The 15,000-nt window shown below is 46.2% G+C and overlaps 1 protein-coding gene across 1 annotated transcript in view; it reads right to left on the minus strand.

Annotated features, from left to right (window-relative positions):
- kank2 (KN motif and ankyrin repeat domains 2) overlaps nucleotides 1-15,000 on the minus strand; it is a 24,890-nt gene that overhangs the window by 9,774 nt on the left and 116 nt on the right. Inside the window, exon 1 of the mRNA XM_077009337.1 lies at nucleotides 14,962-15,000. This exon is cut by the window's right edge and continues 116 nt beyond it. The gene's annotated coding sequence lies outside the window, so the exon portion shown is untranslated. The remainder of the gene's footprint in view (nucleotides 1-14,961) is intronic.

Genomic DNA, 15,000 nt, shown 5'->3' on the forward strand with positions numbered 1-15,000 from the left:
GAGGTGGTATTTCGTTCTCGTGCGTGTGTGTGCGAGAAAGCCTGCAGACGGATATGGCACATGTGGGACAGGCCTGACAGAGAGACAGTTGATGAGATATAATTAGAGTGTGGAGTTCAGTCGCACAGCATGACAAACATCCCGGCTCTCTGTGATCCTGCCCAAACACTTCTGCCCTCTCTTCTCCCACTCCCTCTCTCTCTCCATCTCTTCCATCTCCTCTCCCACTCCCTCTCTCTCTCCATCTCTTCCATCTCCTCTCTGTCTCTCAAGCTATCTGTTCTTCTGCACTTTTAATTCCTCATCACTTAATCCCCCCCCCCGAACAGAGCCGTACTGGCGAGAGTGCGTGTGCATATTTGTGTGTGTGTGCTCACAGTGACCTTCCTCCCTGCATGGCTGCCTGTAAACAGTGTTTCACTGCACAGACATGGAGCAGATCCTGCTGGGGCTCCACCTCCCCGCAGCAGAGCTGAGCTCCAGCGCCCGGGCCCCTCACCGCCCACCCTAACGCCCCACGCCCCGTCCCCCCACGCCCCGTCCCCCCACGCCCCGTCCCCCCACGCCCCACACATTCCAGCCCAGCAGCAGTTAACATCGCCTACCTCCAGGGTCACACAGCCAAATTATTGAGATTAGCAATCTAGAGGGAAGCAACCGTCCCGGAAGCTCTACATGTACTTTATGGCTACATAAAGTCTTCAGCGTTTGGAGGACCACACCTCTTCTTAAAATAACATGTAGCGCTCCTATCCCTTTTAAATTTATTTATTACAGTCACCTCGGGTAAAATAGATAGGGCGCGGGGTTCGTTAACTATATCATAAAAACATTCAGAAATTCACAAGTGTCTTTTTAGTTAAATAGGTGTAGCCTACCTGTTCAATCACAATCTCTTATTTCTCTTACTGCATAGACTAACACGAAATTAATACATGAATTGTGTAACATTGCCCTTTTATTACACACTCTTTAGAACATGTATGCAAATCATATTTAAAAAAAAATCAACCACGAGTCCAACCCAAAGGACGTTCCACGAATAACGTCTAGTCACTTCCCACCCCGTTGCAGGCCTGTTTCGTTGCTCGGGTTCGGCGAGGCCATAAAACAATAACGAACACCGGCCGCTTCACTCCGTGGAGCAAAAATAAAGTGAAATAAAATGGTGTGCTACAGTACCTCTTTTAAATGAGCGTCTCTAGTCATCTATGGCTCCCTTTCTCTGCCTGCTCGATCGCTCGCCCTCTCACTCGCTCCCTGCAGCTTTAGCTTCACACGCTATGGAGTTGATGGTTCTCCCTCTCACTCAAAGCAAAGTTGAGCTGTCCGTTTCAGTCTCTCCGACTAAAACAGCTCTCCTGCCGTCGACCGTCTCTCACTGGGGCTGAGGATAACTGGGTAATACTCGTGTCTGGCTTTGCTAACCAAACTACAGCGCTAAATAATACAGGTTCTGTGTATTTGTAGCTCACCCAACTCTCCCTCCGTTAGAGAATTAATCTCAGAAACACTCAAAACGTTACTATACTGAATTAAAAGAGTCTAGCCGACACCTATGTCAGTAATAATAACGTTGTACTCTAAACTTCTTAGAATAAAACAGTGTTATCTGTACTCGTATTCTATTTCTCTCTTCGTTTTTTTCTTCTCCCGCCGCAGCTTCACTCTCTCCTCTTTCTTCCCGCCCCCTCTCTCTGGAACCAATAGTAAAACTCAAGGCGCGTCAATTGGCTAAAATATCCAATCACTGACACTAAAATAAAACTGACAGATTCACCTAAAGTTAGAGTGTATTAAGCACATGTTTGTCCTGTCCATTTCAACCAAACCCAGTAGCTTTTAACCCTTTCAGTAACACATATATAACAATATGGTTGTATTTTCCATATTCTAACACGGTTTTATAACATACAGTGACCCAGAACAGTCTCCAAATGTATAAAAACAAGTATATTACAAAGAACAAGGAAAAACATTAGCAATACTACTTTAGTATCGCTCTTTTTTCAAAGGGCTACACTCTCCCCCCTCTAACGGTCCTCATGTCCCTATGAGACCCTTATGGTTACTAAACTTATGCAGATCTATCCAATCTTAATTACAACTCCTCTATGCACTATTGTTATGGGCTGATCAGTGGGTTTCCCAAATTCATCATAGGTTAATCTAATGACAGGCTTAACTTGTCTTTTCTCACGTTTTATAGAACTAATCTCAGTTTGGGCTCTTGGATTTAGAGGTTCATGAACTCTGATTTCTTGGTCTTGAACTGGGAATATCTCATGTACCACATCCTCGTCCTGAGGCTCATCATGTTCCAAGACAACATCTTGACGGTCTTCAACATTTCCCTCTTGGAGTGCAATCATTTCTCCTTCAACCAAGTGATCCTCGATTATCTGCCCTGACCTGGAGGGGTTATTGGTTTCTCCATCCATTGATGTGGTTGAGGGCTCCTCCTCCACTCTTCGAAAATACTGAAACTCAATTTCATCATCTGAATCACTGAAGGGTTCCTCTGTACCAAGCTCTGTGGTCTCCAGAGAAATCAAATTGGGTTTCTTTTTAAGATGTGCAGCTTGGGTTTGACGTGTTGCTGGTCTGGTTGCAGGCATGATGGTGTTCTCATCTGCTAATCTAACCAGACACCCAATGGGGAGAAGATGATCACGATGCATTGTTTTCTCTCTTCCCATTCCACTTTCAGGCTTGATCCGATATACTGGCAAATCAGGAATCTTTCCCACTACAACGTATGGGAATGAGCTCCATCTACTCTGCAGCTTGTGTTTGCCTTTTAAACCTAGGTTTTTCAGGAGTACTCTATCTCCAGTGTCAAGCACTTGTGGGCGTAGCAGCTTTTCATAATTTCTCTTGTTCCGTAGATGTACCTGATTTGAAGCTTTCTTGGCCAGCTCATAGGCACTCTGCAGGTCTTTCCTCAGTTCCTCCACATAGCGGGAATGACTGACTCCCTCTCTCTCCTCCGCTCCAAAACAGATGTCTACTGGAAGCCTGGCCTCTCTACCAAACATGAGGTAGTAAGGTGAGTATCCAGTTGAGTCGTTTTTTGTGCTATTGTAGGCATGTACAAGTTGGGTTACATGCTGGCTCCACTGTCTTTTCTGAGCAGACTCTAATGTCCCTAACATGGACAATAATGTCCTATTAAATCGTTCTGGCTGGGGGTCACCTTGGGGTCGATAGGGGGTGGTCCTAGACTTGCGTACCCCTAAGACTCTCAGAAGCTCATGGATTAGCTTGCTCTCAAAGTCCCGGCCCTGATCTGAGTGAATGCGAGAGGGTAGCCCATAATGGACAAAGAATTTCTCTACCAGCACCTTAGCTACAGTCACAGCTCTTTGATCTTTTGTTGGAAACGCCTGCGCGTAACGGCTGAAATGGTCTGTTACTACAAGTATGTTGGCAAATCCTTTAGAGTCGGGCTCAAGGCAAAGGAAATCAATACATACTAACTCCATGGGGCCATTGGTGACAATCTGATTAAGAGGGGCAGCACGTACACAAGGACTCTTCCATGAAACGCAATTTCCACAATTCTTTACATACTGCTCTACGGTTTGTGACATTCTAGGCCAATAGAAACGACTTCTGACAAGGTCAAGGGTTCTGTCCACTCCGAGATGCCCCATGTCGTCATGCAGTGACTTAATCACTTGCCTTCTGAACTTTTCAGGAAGGAGCAGCTGATGAATTTCGCCACCAGGATTTTTCTGTGTGACTCTGTACATCAATCCATTCTTCTCGATCAACTTTGTACTATGTCTTTTCATCAGAACCAGCTCTGGATGCATATTTGGTATTCCAGCGGGCCATTGTCCAGAGCGGGTAAACCCTATCACCTCCCTGATAACGGCATCATCTGTTTGTGCTTTTCTCAGATCTTCCATGGTCAGCTGTGGTAACTGTCCCAGCTCTAGCTGAGTAGGGAAAGCATACAGCAGGGGAATCCCATCAGAGGGCACTCCCAGGTTTTCTGCCAAACACCCAGTTTTATCTGGTTGGGTCTGGACATTGGCACACTTACAAATGGCTTTTACCTCTGTCTGAGAAATCTCTTTCCATGGTTCAGCATGGTCTTTCTCCTCTTTCCGGGACAACAGATCAGCATCAATGTTGCTTTTCCCTGGCCGGTATTGGATCTCAAAATCATATGTGGCCAGGGCAGCTAACCACCTATGACCAGTGGCGTTAAGCCTGGCAGAGCTAAGCACATAGGTGAGTGGGTTATTATCTGTTCTTACGGAGAATCTCACTCCATACAGATAATCGTGAAATTTGTCCACGACAGCCCACTTGAGAGCCAAGAACTCCAGCTGGTGTATATGGTAGTTCTGCTCAGCGGCACTCAGCCCTCGGCTGGCAAAAGCAACAGGTCTTAGCCCCTCAGGGTGCTCCTGATTCAACACAGCGCCGAGTCCACTCAAGCTAGCATCCACATGTAGCACATAGGGCTTATTTGGATCAGCAAAGGCCAGAACAGGTGCGCTAGTGAGACAACTAATGATCTCACAGAAAGCTGTCGTACAGGCATCAGTCCATCTATCACCAAAAGGTTCAGACTCACGAAAATACATCGGAGGTTTTGACTTTCCACCATCCCTTTTGGGGTGTGTTCCTTTCCGACTGTGGTTAGGAGGGTAACCCTTTGTTAGATCTGTCAATGGCCTCACTATTGAGGAGTAGCCAGCTATAAACCGGCGATAGTAGCCACAGAAGCCAAGAAATGACCTGAGAGACTTCAAATCTGTCGGCTGAGGCCACTGTGTGACAGTTTCAATCTTGTCTGGATCTGCAGCAATGCCTTCTGCTGATATTATGTGGCCTACATATTTCACTTTAGACTGACAAAAGTGACACTTGTCCAATGAAATTTTCAAACCTACTTCCTCCAGCCGGTCAAGTACTCTGAAAAGCCTCTCTTCATGCTCTTCTAACGTGGCACCAAAAATGATCAAATCATCTAGGTAAACCAGAACTTGTAGCAGGTTCATGTCACCCACAGCTTTCTCCATCAATCGCTGGAAGGTAGCTGGAGCTCCAGTGATGCCTTGTGGCATCCTCTGGAATTGATAGAAACCTAAAGGACAAATGAAGGCAGTCTTTTCTTGGTCTTGTTCAGACATAGCGATCTGGTAGTAACCACTCCTCAAGTCTAACACGGAAAACCAGCGACTACCACTCAGACAGTCCAAAGCATCATCAATGCGTGGAGTTGTGTACTGGTCAGGTACAGTTTTGCTGTTGAGAGTTCTGTAGTCTATACACATTCTGATGTTGCCATTCTTTTTCCGTGCGATCACTATTGGTGATGCGTATGGGCTTCTTGACTCTTTGATTATGCCTGCAGCTAGAAGGTCCTGGAGGTGTTTCCTGACATCTTCAATGTCAGCATATGCTATGCGTCGAGAACGCTCACGAAAGGGTCGTGGATCTGATAGCCGAATATTGTGTTCTACCCCTTTGGCTAGGCCTACTTCCCACTCGTGCAAGGAAAATACTTGTCGCCTATTACATAGCTTCCGTCTCAGCCTTTCTTTCCACTCGTTTGGAAGTGGAGAGTCCCCAAAGTCAATGAGTCTCGGATCTATGCTTTCAGGTGCTTCACTGCCCAAACTGGGTGCTGCAACATCAGTGATCTGCACCTGTCCAATAGGTTTGCCCTCATGCACAGTGATCTCCTTCATGCTTTCATTCTGCAACAGCACAGAAAAACTGTTGACATCGACGGCGGATGTGGGAGCTACTACGGGCTGAAGTAACAAGCCTTGAGGCAATGGCTCAGCTTCATTTGCCTCTATTAGCAATGTACCTTTGGGTAGGGAACCATGCAGATCAACCCTGCATTGTACACGGCAGCTGTTAAGAGGAGGGATAACCAGATGTCCAGGCCCTTCCCATTTGACAAAACCCACAACTTCCTCTGGGTTTTCACTTTCTTCTTTAAGAGAAGTTAGCTCATTATTGATGGGCTTACAATTTATGCCCAGTGCCTGTGCAAACATGGAGCTGGAATTCAGGTTGCACAGAGAAGCTAGTCTTCTGAATAAACTGGCATTAGTCCCCAGTATAACTGGGGTCTGGTCTGGGGTTTTCGGACCAGGGCAAATCAATGCCAGAACAGACAGAGTCTCAATGCTACCAGTGAACTCTTTTGGAAACTGCACATCCACTACCACATAGCCTTTGTATGGATAACTGGATTCACTTAGGCCCCATATTGCTAGACCTGACACCTGCTGAATAGGGACATAAGACAGGTACTGATTATACCAGTCTTCAAAGATAATGGTCACTTGCGACCCACTATCTAACAGTGCTGAACAGGGCTGGCCATTTATCTGCAGTGTCACTGTAGGTGAAGGGCCTATGAGTCCCTCAGGTACTGATGTAATGTTCATAGTGTTTGCAGTATATTCTCGTACTGAACAAGCATGCGCTTTCCGGGTTTGTTCACTTTTGGCACTCTGTTTATCTTTAGCTCTACGCAGAGAGGCAATTAGTTTCTGGATTACTCTCTTTTCATTTTCAGGCAGTGTGCACTTTGTGGCAATATGCCCATCTCCTCCACATCGGTAGCAAAAGTAGTCACCATCTCTTCCCTTCACTTGCTGAGTCTCAGTAGATGTGGGGTTCTTGGTCATGGCTACTTGAGCATTAGCAGCTATCATGACAGGGTTACGGGTCTCCGCCTGAACATTTTTGACTTTTTGTTTCATACGACTGAATTGTTTCTGCAACGCTACAACTTCTGCTGAGCTATCTTCACTATCTGACTGGAAGACAGTGGACAAGGACGGTTGTGGATCATCAGCATTTCTCACAGGCCTCTCTGCCCACCCAGCAATCTGTTCTTTCAATCTCTTTAACTCTGTTTTCAAGTGTTGAATGGTAACACTGTCTGAATCTGCATTCTCTTGAGTGTTCACCTGGCGCACACGAGGACAAATTTTATGACGAGACCTTTCATATTCCTCTTCTGCTCTGATCTCACTTAACAAATCCAGAAAAGTAGGAGGGTTATTTCTCCTCTCTTTTAGCCGTAGCTGTAGTAACATCAGGTCTGCCCCCAATGCACCTCTGAGCAGTTGCTCCACTCTTACTCTATCCATATCCCTGGCCCGCAGGCCACCCTTCTGAACTACACGAGCTAAAAGTGGTTCTAGTCTCCGAACAAAGTCAGACAATTTTTCCCCTGTCTTTTGTTGCATTAAACGAAAAGAAAAATATAAATCCTCCCCAGATTCAGTAGATCCAAAAGCTCGATTAATGGCCTCCAGATACTCTTCGGCTTGTGCATCAGGATTAGTGAATCTCAAAGCTCTTACGATTTCAAAAGCTGGACCTTTTAGATTCTCAAAGACTCTTCTCCTTTTTTCTTTTTCAGAACAGTCACTCTCCTCTATCAGCAGAGTAGCTTGTTCAATCCATGGCTCTAACTGTTCCTCCCCTGCAGGAGTGGGAGTAGTACCTGAAAAGGGTCTGAGACGGCGGTAGTGGTGATTTTCAGAGGGAGCTTTTAGTGACTGGCTCATAAATTCTCCCATAACGCGGGCTAAAGATTCTACCGCACTGTCTTTAGGGCTTGGGGGACGACAGAAAAACTGCAAGTCCTCAATTCTTTTCCCTTCAGCCAACAGGAACTTTTGCAGCTTCTCAGAAAACTCATCTGAAGTAGCATGAGCTGGGTGTATTGTAACGATCTTCCACGGTGAAGAACCATTGGGTGGTCGTACTTCAGGTGGGACACTAAGGGTGTTTAACTGTTCTCTGCACTCACATAGAGCGACTAAACTATTAGTCTCAGCATCAAACGTTTTCCCACGGACTCTAACCCTTCCCCAGCAACGGACTGTATGAAGTACTTCTTCAATTTGGCTAATGCTATCATCATCCCCCACACCAACCACCAACATGGCATGGTGGATATCTAACTCCTCCCCTTTACACCAGTTCTGAAGATCTGTCTGAAATCTAGAATACAATGGTTGCTCCATTTATTTCGTTTTATTTATTTATTTATTTTTTTAATAGAATGACTACCAGTAGATTAAGTAAAAATAATAAAAAAGAACAATGTTTTACCTTCCTGTGTCTAGCTAAATTTAAAAATATCCCAGCGGTGCCTCCATTTTGTGTAGCGCTCCTATCCCTTTTAAATTTATTTATTACAGTCACCTCGGGTAAAATAGATAGGGCGCGGGGTTCGTTAACTATATCATAAAAACATTCAGAAATTCACAAGTGTCTTTTTAGTTAAATAGGTGTAGCCTACCTGTTCAATCACAATCTCTTATTTCTCTTACTGCATAGACTAACACGAAATTAATACATGAATTGTGTAACATTGCCCTTTTATTACACACTCTTTAGAACATGTATGCAAATCATATTTAAAAAAAAATCAACCACGAGTCCAACCCAAAGGACGTTCCACGAATAACGTCTAGTCACTTCCCACCCCGTTGCAGGCCTGTTTCGTTGCTCGGGTTCGGCGAGGCCATAAAACAATAACGAACACCGGCCGCTTCACTCCGTGGAGCAAAAATAAAGTGAAATAAAATGGTGTGCTACAGTACCTCTTTTAAATGAGCGTCTCTAGTCATCTATGGCTCCCTTTCTCTGCCTGCTCGATCGCTCGCCCTCTCACTCGCTCCCTGCAGCTTTAGCTTCACACGCTATGGAGTTGATGGTTCTCCCTCTCACTCAAAGCAAAGTTGAGCTGTCCGTTTCAGTCTCTCCGACTAAAACAGCTCTCCTGCCGTCGACCGTCTCTCACTGGGGCTGAGGATAACTGGGTAATACTCGTGTCTGGCTTTGCTAACCAAACTACAGCGCTAAATAATACAGGTTCTGTGTATTTGTAGCTCACCCAACTCTCCCTCCGTTAGAGAATTAATCTCAGAAACACTCAAAACGTTACTATACTGAATTAAAAGAGTCTAGCCGACACCTATGTCAGTAATAATAACGTTGTACTCTAAACTTCTTAGAATAAAACAGTGTTATCTGTACTCGTATTCTATTTCTCTCTTCGTTTTTTTCTTCTCCCGCCGCAGCTTCACTCTCTCCTCTTTCTTCCCGCCCCCTCTCTCTGGAACCAATAGTAAAACTCAAGGCGCGTCAATTGGCTAAAATATCCAATCACTGACACTAAAATAAAACTGACAGATTCACCTAAAGTTAGAGTGTATTAAGCACATGTTTGTCCTGTCCATTTCAACCAAACCCAGTAGCTTTTAACCCTTTCAGTAACACATATATAACAATATGGTTGTATTTTCCATATTCTAACACGGTTTTATAACATACAGTGACCCAGAACAGTCTCCAAATGTATAAAAACAAGTATATTACAAAGAACAAGGAAAAACATTAGCAATACTACTTTAGTATCGCTCTTTTTTCAAAGGGCTACAAACACATACACAATGCACCATGTTAGAACGGAGCCTGGATATGGATCGAAGAAAAAACTAAACAAAAAACAAGGAATTCCTCTGACTTTGTGTCATACCATCCCAACAAAGAGTATACCCATCATTACTCTTCCACTCTGCGTTTGGGCTGAGGATAAGTGTGGGGTGTGTTCTGGGCCTAGTGGTAGTGTCCAGATATAGAACCCGACAGAAGCCTACAAAGTGTGTTTCAGTGTCAAAATGTAGACAAAATGTCCTCCAGACAAGTCAACCACTGCAGTTCCTGCTGCTGTGGGTGTAACCCAGGCAGAACCCAGGAAGAACCCGAGTGGTTCCCAGGCAGAACCTGAGCAGAACCCGGGCCCTTATTGTTGGGTCAGAAATAGAAGTGCTCCTTGGGCCCTTGGACAGTGTGGTCCTGCTGTTTGGGTCATGTCCTAGGACTGCAGCGAGGGTGTTTTCTCACTTCAGAAACCATGACTCAATCTGTGTTCCACTGCTACTCTACATCCTCCAGCACACTTCACTCGCTCCCTCTGTAGGGTCCCTCCTCAGGCCACGAGGGACTTGAGAGTGAATGGCAGTGTGATGTGTGATGACCACTGGCATATGTGGCAGTGTTGGCATGGAACCACCTGCTTCATGGGTGGAATTACTTAGCCTGGCATCCATGTGATGGCCGTGCCGCCCTTCAGGAGCTCATTACACCAGAAAGGAAAAAGCAAGAGACACAAACAAAGGTTGTGGGAGGTTAAAACGGGCCACCGCCCATCGCGAGAAGGTCCAGACACCTCCTCGGTGTGAAATACAGCACCACGTTCTCCCTACCCACCATCACAAACAGCACACGCCCACTCGCCCGAACCACAACAACATGGGGCTAAGCCAGCTCACTGCCCTCCCCGCCCTGACCCCGCCCTCCCTGGGCCTGGGAAAGCTCGACGGCGATGTTGAGCAATGTTTGTTGGTTTCAGTGCTTCTAATGATTCACAGTCCTAAAGCTGGAGCCACAGGCATGCGCACAAACGCGCCCCCCCCCCCCCCCACCTCACTGGTGAGAAAGTGCCTCCATTGCTCTGAGCCAGTCAGACAGGGCCGAGCTCACGTTTGCAGCTCTGAGCACGACAGCCGTGCTGGGGCTGCCAGGATGGGTGTGTTCTATTCTTAACGCGTGCGTGACCGGACAGAATGGGCTTCCCACCGCTGCACAGAGGCATCTTGGGAAAATGGATCATTACATTCTTCAGCTCCCCACAGCTGGAAAGGCAGCACAATGCATATTAAATTATGTTAATGAGCTACAGATTCACGCCATTAGGCAACACTGTCGTGATGCAAACATCAATTTATATCGTCGTACAGTGTTCGTCATTGCCAGCGTCTGGACTGAGTGTGTGGGTGAGAGGGAGAAGGACAGACACAACCAGCCCTTCATACAGGACAGAAGCAACAGCTCAATCACAAAAGAACCATTCATTCAGGCCTGAGCACCACAGCTGTTTCTAATATAGCTGGGAGGAGCTGAGAGAGAGTGAGAGAGAGAGAGAGAGAGAGAGAGAGAGAGAGAGAGAGAGAGAGAGAGAGAGAGAGATATTGCTTGAACACTGGTGTAATAGTTATACTGAACTGTTGCTGAGAGGTTCCATTCTTTCACTGATAGAGCAGACCTTGGCACTGCTACAGTGACGAAGCATCCCCAACCCCTGACACTGGCCTCACCAGAGATCATCTCACACCATCTGACACACACCTCATTTCTTTCACTTGAAATTACTTTGATGTGCACAAACACTGGGACAGCACTGGCGGAAGTTGTTGGTAAAGTTAGAACGGTACACATCTCAAACACATTCGATCAAGGCGTGCTGATGTAGACCCGCAGATCTAGTGCTAATCCACCTCCGTGAGAACCACTGTGAGAGGACGGGCCAAAGGTACAACCCTAATCCCTGCTTGGCCAGATCACACACATTAAAACCAGCAAATACCTAAACGAGGCCTTCCTCCCATTACAGTGGAGGAGTGATGCCTCATTACTGATGAGTGTGTTTGAGTACAGGTCGCAAAAGTGCTACAGGAAAGGGAGCTGCAGGTCCCCATGGAGCCGCACTTCCTTCCACCCAGCCCCGCAGAACCCGAGATGGCGAGAACCAGATAGAACGGAAGAAACGACAGAATGAGAGTCCCAGAGGAGAAGAAGACTTTGAAATGAGAGCGAGTGAGAGAGGTTGACTGCAAAGAGAAAGAAAGACTGAGGAAGAAAGAGATAGAGAGATGGGGCAGGAGAGGGAGGGAGGGAGGGAGAGAGAGAGAGAGAGAGAGAGAGAGAGAGAGAGAGAGAGCATAGTGGGTTAAATGCATATGTCTTCAACAGAGCTGACTTCAACAGAGCTGACTCTGTTGAATATTCAGGACCAAGATATGAACACAGTCATCGCATGAGACACCACACACATTCAGCTCCTACAAGATGGTGATCATATGCATACCTCCGACCTGGGAGGCAGCAACCCACTCACACAGCCAGCTTATTTCACTTGTTGACAAAATAGAGGAACATAAGTGTAATTTTAATTTTCAAATGTTTCATTGATGCAACCAACATAATAGGCCATTAAAAATATGAAACATGGGTTGACAAAAGCTTGGATATTAGGACGTTGCTCTCTGTAGGTGATCAACTGCCTATAGCAACACCTGAAACTGTTGACATCCAGCAAGAAAATAATATTTGGCTCATAAAGCAAAAATGTTAGTTTAAAATGTTAAAATTCTAAATTCTAAGAATCTTGAAATTTTATTAAAACGGGTCCCAACACCTAAGATTATACATACAAAACTGGTTTACTTCAAAGCGGAGGCAATGAACCCAGCTATAAGAAGCTTGCGCTAGTGGTGCACCAGTGATGATGCGCTCGCGGGGCTGCGTTTTACATTAGCGGTATGGGGAAAAAGACGCTATTCGGTTTAGCCGCGGTCAGAGCTGGAACACAGTGAAAGGGTCTCGCGCTCACGTTACCGGGGGAGCGCGAGTAGAATTAGACATCGCGTCACGCCATTGGCCACTGTGCAGACCTCCAACAGGAAACGGGCCGTAGGTGGGGCTCGTGCGACTGCAACCCAGAGGGAAAAAAATATTAAAGCCGAATTCCTGCAGAAGTGAGGGGAATTTGGGGTGGGGTGCAGGCTGTGGAAAAAAGACGAGGAATGACTCGCGGGCGACGTTCGGAGAAGCGCCGAAATAAAGAAGACGGGTGTGTGATCTCGCACGGGTGTGTGAATTAGCGCGAAACGCGGTAATGTGTCGTTCACGAGATCGGAGAGATTTGCGTCCAGTGGGCGCACACCTTGTGGTCATGTAAACAGAGTGGGGGAGGATGGGTCAGGGAGGTGTCAGGAAGCAGCACAGACCCCAAATGATAAATCCAGTCACCAAATCAACCAATTAAAACCAAGAAAACACAATTCATATGTACTGATGTTGACACACATATAGGCTCCATATCCATATCGAAGATTCAGTAACACAAACGCCATGCTTTATGAAGCAACCCCTTCACTGACGTTCTCGTTAAGAGCTTCCAGATTAGAGGACCAGCCAACATCCATCCCCTGAACACACGTTACGCACATGGTGAAGACCAACACACTGGACACACCTTCTTTCAGGAGACTAACGCGCAACATTCCCATCCTCGTTTAGATGAACCTCCTAAGGGGATTACGTGAGTCTTTGGTGAGGATAATAGCTTCCCTAGTCCCGCTCCTTAATTGGCGTAGCAGAGCATTTTATGGAGACATAGAGTTGTTCTCTCTCCTTGTTACCAAGGCGCATGACTGTTGTTTGTACACAATTATAACTTCACAGTCTCTGTGAGAGATGGTTGGAGTGTGAGCTCTGCGCTTTCTGTAGCATGGCCGCTCAAACAAAACGCCGAACAAAGAAAATAAAGGCGAGGTCCCCGATTAAAACCGGCACGTTTTAATGTGTTTTAGCGGACAGTATAACCAATAGTTCTTGCAGGCGATGATGCAGAATTAATGTCCATCTGGTGTTCACGTGTTGTCCCATCTTGAGGATTTCCTCTTTGTACTCTAAGCCTACAATACGTATTGCGCCAAGTGAACTGACAGTGAACAACAATGACATGTCTACAGACGCTCACAGATCCAGAGGGTTTTGCGCCAGCTTTGCGCATTTCTGGCTGTAATCTCGTTAGTCTTGCTAAACCTTTCCAGTGCCCAGCGTGTGGTCCACCGTGCAAATGGAGTTTATAACTCTGCATTCCTGCGTGCGGAATTCCATTAGCGCTCTGGTTGCGCCAAACGCTGTTATCAAGAATGTGGGTGAGACGGAACTTCACTCTTATTCTGGACGCAACGCAGACAACGAGACGTTTCAGGGACGTGACCGCATCTCTGTAGGCCATGTATTTATCTAACGATGAAGTGATGGTAAAATAAATCACAAGCATTTCACTGGCCTATAGGTTATAATAGTAGGGTTAACCAGAGTAAATCTGACCAAGGGTGCCACGTTGATATAATTTTTAAACATTTAGCGTTCTCGGTTTCGTGGTTTATCTTAATCATCTGGTTGATCTGAAACAATGTACGTCTCGATAAAACACAACTTGTTTTAAATATGCTAGTTACAACAACGTGGGCGGATAAGGCCACAGGGGCGAGAGGGAGTCCCGACAGTGCCGTCACGAACCCAGATCAACGCGCAGGCCGCAGTTGGAGCGCAGATCACCGCAGCTGGGCCGAACCAGCGGACCTGGACGCAACACCATCAACATCTGGAAGTAATGAAAACTCCACGAAAGAGCGGGTTCCTCCCCCTCCCATGAGTCACGGCACTCTCGGGCTTTTAAGAGCAACTTCACCGAAACTTTCAATCCCAGACCAGAATAAGCAGGAATCGCAGGAAAACATTTGTGTAAAAAAAGATTAAAATGAAATTCACGGAAGGAAACGTCGGAAAGGAAGACCTTTAGGTCATGTATTAAAGGTTATGCGCAAGCCCCTAAATTTCCTCCAAGTAGGCCAGTCCATATAACATTTAACAATTACAACAATCTCCCTTTTTACGGTACGTATAAGCAGTTTTGTTTAACTCCAAGACATTTTTGTTCAAATAAACGAATACAAATAAAGACGGACGGCAACAGCAGACAGGGTAACGCTGGAGGAGACATTGTGTGCGCCGTGCCGAGCAGCGCTACACACCAAAGATGCTCACCACACAATACTCGCATGAGCGCAGTTAGTGAGTAGGTGGATGCCCAATATCGTGCGGGGACGAGGCGACGTGTAAAGGACACTGCAGCCCGCAATCTCCAGCTGGTGTCCCGTTACTCGAAAGACGGACAAAACCCCCGGAGCACCAGGTCATGACAAAGGAGGAAATATCCCAGCACCAATACCACGATAAAGCGAATTACACACACGTTTGTGCGTATACGCCTCGATATGAAATGTAAAATAGGATTCAGAAAATGGCCATTGTACGTACCCCGCGGTGTTCCCGTGTAAGAGCAGCAGTGTGTGACAG

Source organism: Brachyhypopomus gauderio, chromosome 6 (genome assembly GCF_052324685.1).
Source record: "Brachyhypopomus gauderio isolate BG-103 chromosome 6, BGAUD_0.2, whole genome shotgun sequence".
Lineage (NCBI taxonomy): Eukaryota > Metazoa > Chordata > Actinopteri > Gymnotiformes > Hypopomidae > Brachyhypopomus > Brachyhypopomus gauderio.